The following is a 10,483-nucleotide window of genomic DNA, read 5'->3' on the forward strand; positions in this document are numbered from 1 at the left end:
GCAAAAGTTCTGCCCTTCTACCCCTGTCAAGCTTGAGGAACTTGGTTGAAGTGGAATTACATTCATATAAAGCATTAAAAACCACCCCAAGAAGAAACATATATAACTGAGCAAAAGTCTCCTGAGTTTTAAGCATGGAACTTACTCCTCCTCTAAAGCACAAGCTGCACAACTGCCCCTTTGCAGCTCGTGGCATATGCCAATGTTCGCTCACATCCTCGCAGGCAGAGATGCTGTGGAGCTCCTCCAACCACTCACGCAGGTGGAGTGCTCTTTGCTTTCACATCCTCCACATTCTCTTGGTTTCTTTCATCTTTCCCCCTTTATATTTTAGTCACTTTTCCCCCTTTATATTTTAGTTACTTTTCCTCCTTTATATTTTAGATATTTTCCCCCTTTATATTTTAGTTACATTTCCCCCTTTATATTTTAGTCACTTTTCCCCCTTTATATTTTAGTTACTTTTCCTCCTTTATATTTTAGATATTTTCCCCCTTTATATTGTAGTTACATTTCCCCCTTTATATTTTAGTCACTTTTCCCCCTTTATATTTTAGTCACTTTTCCTCCCTTTATATTTTAGTTACTTTTCCCCCTTTATATTTTAGTTACTTTCCCCCCCTTTATATTTTAGTCACTTTTCCCCCTTTATATTTTAGTCACTTTTCCCCCTTTATATTTTAGTCACTTTTCCCCCTTTATATTTTAGTTACTTTCCCCCTTTATATTTTAGTCACTTTTCCCCCTTTATATTTTAGTTACTTTCCCCCCTTTATATTTTACTTTCCCCCCTTTATATTTTAGTTACTTTCTTCCCTTTATATTTTAGTCGCTTTTCCCCCTTTATATTTTAGTTACTTTTCCCCCTTTATATTTTAGTTACTTTCCCCCCTTTATATTTTAGTCACTTTTCCCCCTTTATATTTTAGTTACTTTTCCCCCTTTATATTTTAGTTACTTTTCCCCCTTTATATTTTAGTTACTTTTCCCCCTTTATATTTTAGTCACTTTTCCTCCCTTTATATTTTAGTCACTTTTCCTCCCTTTATATTTTAGTCACTTTTCCTCCCTTTATATTTTAGTTACTTTTCCTCCCTTTATATTTTAGTCACTTTTCCTCCCTTTATATTTTAGTCACTTTTCCTCCCTTTATATTTTAGTCACTTTTCCTCCCTTTATATTTTAGTTACTTTTCCTCCCTTTATATTTTAGTTACTTTTCCCCCTTTATATTTTAGTTACTTTCCCCCCTTTATATTTTAGTTACTTCCCCCCTTTATATCGTACTTAATTTTGTCCAATTTTACATTTTATTTACTTCCCCTCTTTTATATTTTACTTTTTTCCCCACTTTTAAATTTTATTTACTTCCCCCCCTTTATATTTTAGTTCCATTTTTCCACTTCAATATTTTGCTTACCCCTTTATATTTTATTTACTTTCTTCCCTTTTATATTTACTTTCCCCCCTTTATATTTTATTTCCCACCTTTATAATTTATTTACTTTTTCCTCTTTAATTTATTTTCCCTTTTAATTTACTTTTTCCTTCTTTAATTTTCTTTCCCCCCCTTTAATTTAGTTTTTTCCCCCTTTAATTTACTTTTCCTCCTTTATGTTTTATTTCCTTCTTCTCCTCTTTATATTTTATTTACTCTCTTCCCTTTTATATTTACTTTTTTCCCCTCTATATTTTATTTCCCACATTTATATTTTATTTACTTTTTCTTCAATTTACTTTTTTCCTCATTTGATTTACTTTTTCCCCCTTTAATTTACTCTTTCCCACTTTAATTAATTTTTTTCTTTCTTTAATTCACTTTTTCTTCTTTAATTCACTTTTTTCCTCCTTTAATTTACTTTTTCTTCTTTAATTTACTTTTGTCCCCCTTTAATTTACTTTTTCCCTACTTTAACTTTTTCCTGTCTTTAATTTACTTTCCCCTCCTTTAATTTACTTTTTTCCTCCTCTAATTTACTTTCCCCCCTTAATTTACTTTTTTCCCCTTTCATTTATTTTTACCCTCTTTAATTTACTTTTTCCTTGCTTTAATTTACTTTTTTTCCCACTTTGATTTATTTTTTCTCTCTTTAATTTACTTTTTTCCCCCTTTAATTTACTTCCCCCCCTTTATATTTTTTTCTCCTTTATATTTTATTTATTTTTTTCCCCTTTATATTTTATTTTTTCCTCCTTTATATTTTTCCCCTTTATATTTTATTTCTTTTTTCCTCCTTTATATTTTATTTATTTTTCCCCTTTATATTTTATTTCTTTTTTCCTCCTTTATATTTTATTTCTTTTCCTCCTTTATATTTTATTTATTTTTCCCCTTTATATTTTATTTCTTTTTTCCTCCTTTATATTTTATTTCTTTTTCCCCTTTATATTTTATTTCTTTTTTCCTCCTTTATATTTTATTTCTTTTCCTCCTTTATATTTTATTTATTTTCCCCCTTTATATTTTATTTCTTTTTTCCTCCTTTATATTTTATTTCTTTTCCTCCTTTATATTTTATTTATTTTTCCCCTTTATATTTTATTTCTTTTTTCCTCCTTTATATTTTATTTATTTTTCCCCTTTATATTTTATTTCTTTTTTCCTCCTTTATATTTTATTTCTTTTCCTCCTTTATATTTTATTTATTTTTCCCCTTTATATTTTATTTCTTTTTTCCTCCTTTATATTTTATTTCTTTTTCCCCTTTATATTTTATTTCTTTTTTCCTCCTTTATATTTTTTTCCTCCTTTATATTTTATTTCTTTTTCCCCTTTATATTTTTTTCTTTTTCCCTCCTTTATATTTTATTTATTTTCCCCTTTATATTTTATTTATTTTTCCTCCTTTATATTTTATTTCTTTTTCCCCCTTTATGTTCTATTTATTTTTCCCCCTTTATATTTTATTTTTCCTTTATATTTTATTTCTCTTTCCCCCTTTATCTTTTATCTATTTTTTCCTCCTTTATATTTTATTTTCTTTTTCCCCTTCATTTACTTTCCCTCTCCCCCCTTACATTTTATTTACCTTTTTGTTTTTATGCAGAAGTAAAGACTGAAAAACAGAAGCAAAGAGAGGAGGAAGCAGAATTACAGGGGGGAAAAAAATAGGAAAATCTATAAACCAAACCACAATAACCAAAGTCTGATATTGCCTGAACAGTTTGAGATGAGAAGAAAAAAATCACTTCAAAACCAAAGTATTGGTGCCCAAATCTTAAATGCTGCTCTCCCTCTGTCAATCCTGGACAAGTCCAAGCAATGGGAGCTTGCTGGGGACAAAAATGACCTGAAGAGGAAAATCTGATTATTTTGCACCCATATTTCTAACTATTTAGCTGTCATTATTGTTTCACCTTCCAAACATCTGCTGGTGAGCCATGGGGGCTTTCCAGGAGCCTCACACAGCTTCAGAGCACAGGCAGCAGCCTCTGGGAAGCTGCCCATGAAATGTCAGTGGAAAGTGGCCATGAATTAATAATCTAGATTAAGACAATCTGTTCTTTATCTTGCATTAAATCATGTTGTGGAGCCTGAGGACCCGGAGACCAGACTGAGAGAAGAGTCACTGAGCTGCTGTCTTATCTAGGCAGCTATTTTGGGTGCTCTGACTCAGCTCTGGAGGGTTCTTGCCTCACACTGACTAGAGGATCCTAAATTTAGATGCTGTGGCTGTGGCTGAAAGGAAATGGTTTGTCAATACTGCAGGATATGGCACCTCAGGAAAAGCTGATGACTTTACCCCTGGTGGCCAACATCCCTGTCTTACAACAGAGGAGGGTGGATGCTGCCTGCAGTGAGGCTTTTGCAGCCCTGAGGAGATGGTGACCATGGAGGGCTTGAAGGGTCTGAGGGCTCAGCAGCCTTTGCTCACTTTGGAAGCACCTGAATGTCAGAATGTTCTGTGCTGCCCTTCTTTGGTCTCTACCTTCCTCCACCCTGAATCCTCAAGCTCCTGGGATCAGTACTGAGAAGAGAAACTGCAAATAGAAATCACTTCTGCTGAGCTCCCCTGGCAGGGCACATGGTCAAAGAAGGCAGTATCATAGAATCAGCCTGGAGGTGAGGAGGAAGTTCTTCAGCATGAGAGTGGTGAGAGCCTGGAATGGGTTGCCCAGGGAGGTGATTGAGGCCCCATCCCTGGAGGTGTTTAAGGCCAGGCTGGATGAGGCTCTGGCCAGCCTGATCTAGTGTGAGGTGTCTCTGCCCATGGCAGGGGGGGTTGGAACTGACTGATCCTTATGGTCCCTTCCAACTCTGACTGATTCTATGATTCTATGCTACTTTTCTCTGTTGTGGTATTTGTAAAGGACCTGGAAAGTAAAGTAAGCTCCTGCCTCAATATGTTGTAAGAGATCACAGAATCATAGAATCAACCAGGTTGGAAGGGACCTCTAAGTTCATCCAGTCCAACCTAGCACCCAGCCCTGGCCAATCAACCAGACCAAAGCACTAAGTGCCTCATCCAGTCTTATCTTGAACACCTCCAGGGACGGAGACTCCACCACCTCCCTGGGCAGCCCATTCCAATGTCCATCATACTCTGCTGAAGCTGAGCCTACTATAACCATACAGAGCTGAGGCTGGAAGAGGTTTTGAGGTCACTGAGTGCCAATCTGCTGTCACAAGCACTTCTCATCAGAATTTGCATTTTTACAGAAGCTGGGTTTGCTTTGAGGTCTTCTCTTGCTGTTTGCACCAAACACAATTGCATCACTTCCATTTTTCAAAGTCCTGGTGGTGATGCCCCATTAGAGCTGGCAAAAAGCAAAGGCTTCTCATTTGTTTTGCCTCTTTGCTTGGTTGTTCGAGTTGAATGATCTCCTTTTTTTTACTATAACTCGGGATAAGGTCAGTGAAAAAAAGTTGCTCCTCATTTTTGTACCTAATAGCATTATAAATAGTAATAATGATGTTAATCTGTGAGCCTGAGCCAGTGGCTGAAGCTTCTGCAGGATGCTCTTTGCTCTCCACAGGAATCTGGGTGCAGGAGAGGAGGGCATTGTTGATCCAAGTGGGATCAGGAGGCTGCTCAGGGTTTTTAGGTAGCACACAGCCCCCAGCTGGCCTGTGGCATAGCAAAAGATTCCTCACTCAGTGACTCTGATATTTCCTCCTTGTGGAAAGTGCTGAAGAAAATAAAATGAAACAAAACCAAAAGTAAAGCAAATGCCAAACTCTCCAGTCCCTCAGCAAACAAACCCTATGAGGAGAGGCTGAGGGAGCTGGGGTTGTTTAGCCTGGAGAAAAAGAAGCTCAGGGCAGAGCTCATTGCTGTCTACAACTACCTGAAGGGAAGCTGTAGCCAGGTGGGGTTGGTCTCTTCTGCCAGGCACCTAGCAATAGAACAGGGGGATACAGTCTCAAGTTGTGCCAGGGGAAGTATAGGCTGGATGTTAGGAGGAAGTTGTTGGCAGAGAGAGTGATTGGCATTGGAATGGGCTGCCCAGGGAGGTGAGGGGGTTGCCATGCCTGGAGGTGTTCAAGAAAAGCCTGGATGAGGCACTTAGTGCCATGGTCTGGTTGACTGGATAGGGCTGGGTGCTAGGTTGGACTGGCTGAGCTTGGAGCTCTCTTCCAACCTGGCTGATCCTATGAAACCCCCAATCACACATAGTGCCTGTGTAGCCTGCACAGCCAATCTGTGTCAGCTCAGCCACGACCTAATTTTCAGATCTGAGTTTTGAAGAGTTTGGGTCTGGGCCAATTTCACGGGAGGGGAAGCCTAATTGTGATCCTGACTTCAAAGCCTTCACTGCTTTGGTGAATTTCAGATCCAACTCTTCAATCTCTGATAGTAAACTTGATCTGATTTTGGTTTGCTGCCCCCGGGTGAGTTGGGCTGGAAGTGTATTGCATCGACTTCACTTTGATTTGAGTCCCTGTTTATCTTTTCAGTAGCAATTAGCAACCAGAATTAAGCCAATAACACACTCCTATCAAGCAAGATTAGGAATAATAGCACTTATTAAGTCTGAGAAATGCTCCTTAACTAAGCACAAAACAGATTCAGGGTGCAACTTCGTGAGCAGGGCCAAGAGAGCCTGTCCCAGCAGCTTTGCCTGTGAGATTGCTTGCTGGGGCTTCCTGTTTCTGGGCAAGTCAGCAGTAGCTCATACCACGCAGCTGCCACATCTGAGGGCAAGGGGAGGGATGTTCAACCTTCCTCTGTGATTTCAGTGCTTGCAGTTAGTCTCCTCCTTTCTCCTGGTGGGGAATCACACCATGGTCTATAGGTCTAAGGTGCTGCTCAGAAGAATCATAGAATCAACCAGGTTGGAAGAGACCTCCAAGCTCATCCAGTCCAACCTAGCACCCAGCCCTATTCAGTCAACCAGACCATGGCACTAAGTGCCTCATCCAGGCTTTGCTTAAGGACACTGCTGCAGTATCATAGAGTGATAGAAATGCTAGGGGTTGGAAAGGACTTCCAGAGAGGATCAAGTCCAACCCCCATGCAAAGCAGGACCACTTAGGGCAGGTCACACAGGAATGCATCCAGGCAGGTTTTGAAGATCTCTAGAGAAAAAGACTCCACAACTTACTGTGGGCAGCCTGCTCTAGGGCTCCAGCAGCCTCACAGTAAAAAAACCTCTTCTCGTGCTGAGATGGAATTCCCAGTGACTGAAGGGGTTTGTGGGTTTTTTTTAACCAGGTTGGAAGAGAGCTCCAAGCTCATCCAGTCCAACCTAGCACCCAGCCCTGCCCAAGCAACCAGACCATGGCACTAAGTGCCCCAGCCAGGCTTGGCTTCAACACCTCCAGCCACAGTGACTCCACCACCTCCCTGGGCAGCCCATTCCAATGCCAATCACTCTCTCTGACAACAACTTTCTCCTAACATCCAGCCTAGACCTCCCCCAGCACAGCTTGAGACTATGTCCCCTTATTGTATTGCTGATTGCCTGGCAGCAGAGCCCAACCCCACCTGGCTACAGCCTCCCTTCAGGTAGCTGTAGAGAGCAATGAGCTCTGCCCTGAGCTTCCTCTGCTGCAGGCTGCACACCCCCAGCTCCCTCAGCCTCTCCTCACAGGGCTGTGCTCCAGACCCCTCACCATCTCTGTTGCCCTTCTCTGGACATGTTCCAGTACCTCAACATCTCTCTTGAATTGAGGGGCCCAGGACTGCATTACAGCCTTTACCCCTCATCCTGTCACTGGGTACCACTGAAGAGAGCCTGGCTCCACAAGAGCTCATCTGCTGCAAACGGCGAAGTCGAAGCCGTGGGAGTGGATTGCTCTCCACAGAGCAGTGCTGGTGATGTTGCTGGACAGAAGTGGCATTGTGCAGAGGATCAGCCTGGACTTGCCTTTTTTAGCACAAGATTGTTGTTAAAAAGAAAAAAATAAAATCACCTGCTTCAAAAAAAAAAAGGGAAATAAGAGAAGGAAAAAAGGATGCAGGAGTGAAGTGATGATGCCTGCCAGAAAGCAGGGAGGCTGCTGCTTGGCTCGAGGCCTTGTTTCAGTGAAAGCTATTTAACATTTTCATAACTGATGGCAAAATTGCAGAGGATGAATGGGCCCTCTTTGTGCCTATAATTTATTCTTATTTCTCAGAGGCAACGGAGGAGAGGCCAGACTGCTTTATCCTGTGGTATTAAAAAGCCTGGGGCTGAGGAGCTTAGCACTGATTTGTCAGGATCTTCTCCATCTGGCAAAATAATAGAAGAAAATCATCTTATGCAGAGAGCTGCTTTATCTTTTTTACAGCATGGTCTGGCTCTTTCAAATCAAAGCCTTCAGGGCAAGGTGGGAGGGCTGGGGTGAGTGCATATTTTCATTCATTAGCTGCCTTGTCTCTCTTCAGGAGCTATGATTCCTGCCTGCCAGCCTTGCTTAAGTTTCTCTGGGCATCCATCGCATGTATTGAGGTGGAGACAGAGAGAGGTTAAAAGCCTTATTTGGAGCCATGAGAGATTTATAGAGGCCAGAGAGGTGAGGAGATCCTATGGAAGAGACAATGTCAGAGGCTGGGTAAGCTGACTCTCATAACAATAGATTTCTGTAAGGGGAAAAGAAAGCAGGAAAGGAAAAAAGTAAGAAAGGGGAGAAAAGCAGGCAAACAAGAAAGAAAAGAAGCAAGCAGGAAAGAAAGAGAGAGAAAGAAAGGGAGAAAGAGAGAGAAAGAAAGGGAGAAAGAGAGAGAAAGGGAGAAAGAAAGGAAAGGAAAGGAAAGGAAAGGAAAGGAAAGGAAAGGAAAGGAAAGGAAAGGAAAGGAAAGGAAAGGAAAGGAAAGGAAAGGAAAGGAAAGGAAAGGAAAGGAAAGGAAAGGAAAGGAAAGGAAAGGAAAGGAAAGGAAAGGAAAGGAAAGGAAAGGAAAGGAAAGGAAAGGAAAGGAGACAGACATGGACTTCATTTTTTTTCTTGTCTTTCCCCCCCAAACCATAAGGAAGGAAGGAAGGAAGGAAGGAAGGAAGGAAGGAAGGAAGGAAGGAAGGAAGGAAGGAAGGAAGGAAGGAAGAAAGGAAGAAAGAAAGAAAGAAAGAAAGAAAGAAAGAAAGAAAGAAAGAAAGAAAGAAAGAAAGAAAGAAAGAAAGAAAGAAAGAAAGAAAGAAAGAAAGAAAGAAAGAAAGAAAGAAAGAAAGAAAGAAAGACATGGACTTAGTTTTTTTCTTGTCTTTTCCCCTCCAGCCATTAATAAGGAAGGAAGGAAGGAAGGAAGGAAGGAAGGAAGGAAGGAAGGAAGGAAGGAAGGAAGGAAGGAAGGAAGGAAGGAAGGAGAGAGAGGAAGAGAGAAAGCAAGAGAGAGAAAGAGAGAAAGAAGAAAGACATGTAGTTAGTTTTTTTCTTTTCTTCTCCCCCAGCCATTAATTCAGAAGGACATTTTATTTATCAGTGCAGAAGGTCTCCTCAGTGATGAATCCTATCAGCTGCCCATGACCTTTTGAAAGTGTCTGCTGTGATTTGAAGCCACCTGGGCAATGGGCTCAAACCTCATCAATGTGTACCAGCAGCTTCTGCTGCTGTACCACCAGTATCAAACGGCTGCTGTTAGGAGTACTCTGAGTGTGCTCACACAAACTAAGTAGCATCATCAGTTGCCATCAACTAAGCCTGAATAATAGAACACAGGGATTCTGAAACCAGAACCAAAACCCACCATGAAGGGTTGTGATGTCACCAGCTCACCAAGCTTTAGTCAGGCCAAGGAAAGAAGGTAGAGGGATGCAAGGGGAAAACTCAAATGCCAGTGAAAATAGATCTCAGGAAAAGAGGAAAGGTTGAAGTGGTACCAACTTTTGCAACTTTGTGGTCCCTTCTCTCTCCACACTGTAAGAACTGTCCCAACCTCTCCCAAGACAGGCTCAGAGAACTGGGGCTGCTCAGCCTGGAGAAGGCTCCAGAGAGATTTTCTAGCAGCCTTCCAGTATTTGAAGTAGCCTACAGGAGAGCTGGAAAAGGATATTTTTAAAGGCATGCAGTGACAACAGGAGAGGTAATGGCTTCAAACCAGAGGAAGCTTCATTTAGTTTAACCATTAGGGAGGAAATTCTTCCCCGTGAGGGTTGTGAGGCACTGGAACAGGCTGCCCAAAGGCATTGTGAAGGCTCCAACCCTTGAAGTGTTCAAGGCAAGGTTGGATGGGGCCTTGAGCAACCTGGTCTAGTAGGATGTGTCCCTGAGAGGGGTTGGAACTAGATGAACTTTGAGATCCCTTCCAATCCATGAGTTAAATTTCAAATGAATGCCTGTGTTACTGCAATGCATAGAAGAAGAGGACCTGAGACCTTTTACCTTTCATTATCTAAACTTCCCAGGAAGCCAAAACATCTTAGAATCATAGAATCACAGAATCATTTTGTTTGGAAAAGACCTCTAAGATCATTGAGTCCAACCAGCAACCCAACACCATCATGGCCTTTAAACCATGTGCCAGAAGAGCCACAGGTTTCTTGAACACCTCCAAAGATGAGGACTCCACCACCTCCTGGGCAGCCTGTGGGCAGCCTGTTCCAATGCCTGACTGATGTTGTCTCTCCTCCAGACTGTCCAAACTCCACAAGCTCTCAGCTGAAGGTTGGGGGTAAAATTGTCTATGGGGAAGTCTGGATCTCAGCTCTAAGGTTTGGGTTTTCAGCAAGCACAGGCAGTGGGGCTGTATTTGCACACCACTGCGCTCCGGTGTCGAACAGGTAGGGCAGGATTTGAGGTTAATGTAGCATAATGAACTTTGTTGTGTGGCTAGATTGGCAATTGGCTTTTAATATTTGTTCTTAAAACGCCTGGAAACTCCAGGTGAGAGCAGAGTCTTAGCACTGTGTGTATACAAAAACCCTCTGCCCCAAAGAGCTCAATATTTAAATAGAACAGGTGGATAAATAGTGAAAAGGAAGACACTTGGAAGCAGTTTGCATAAAGTGCACAGCAGAATGCAGCAGAGAAGTGCCCTCTGAGCCCCATATCTCCTATATCCTGTCCCAGAGTTTTAGCTACCAGTCCTGAGTCAACAATTTCATCATCTTTGTTTTCATACAATCTG

Source organism: Pogoniulus pusillus, chromosome 35 (assembly GCF_015220805.1).
Source record: "Pogoniulus pusillus isolate bPogPus1 chromosome 35, bPogPus1.pri, whole genome shotgun sequence".
NCBI classification, from domain to species: Eukaryota; Metazoa; Chordata; class Aves; order Piciformes; family Lybiidae; genus Pogoniulus; species Pogoniulus pusillus.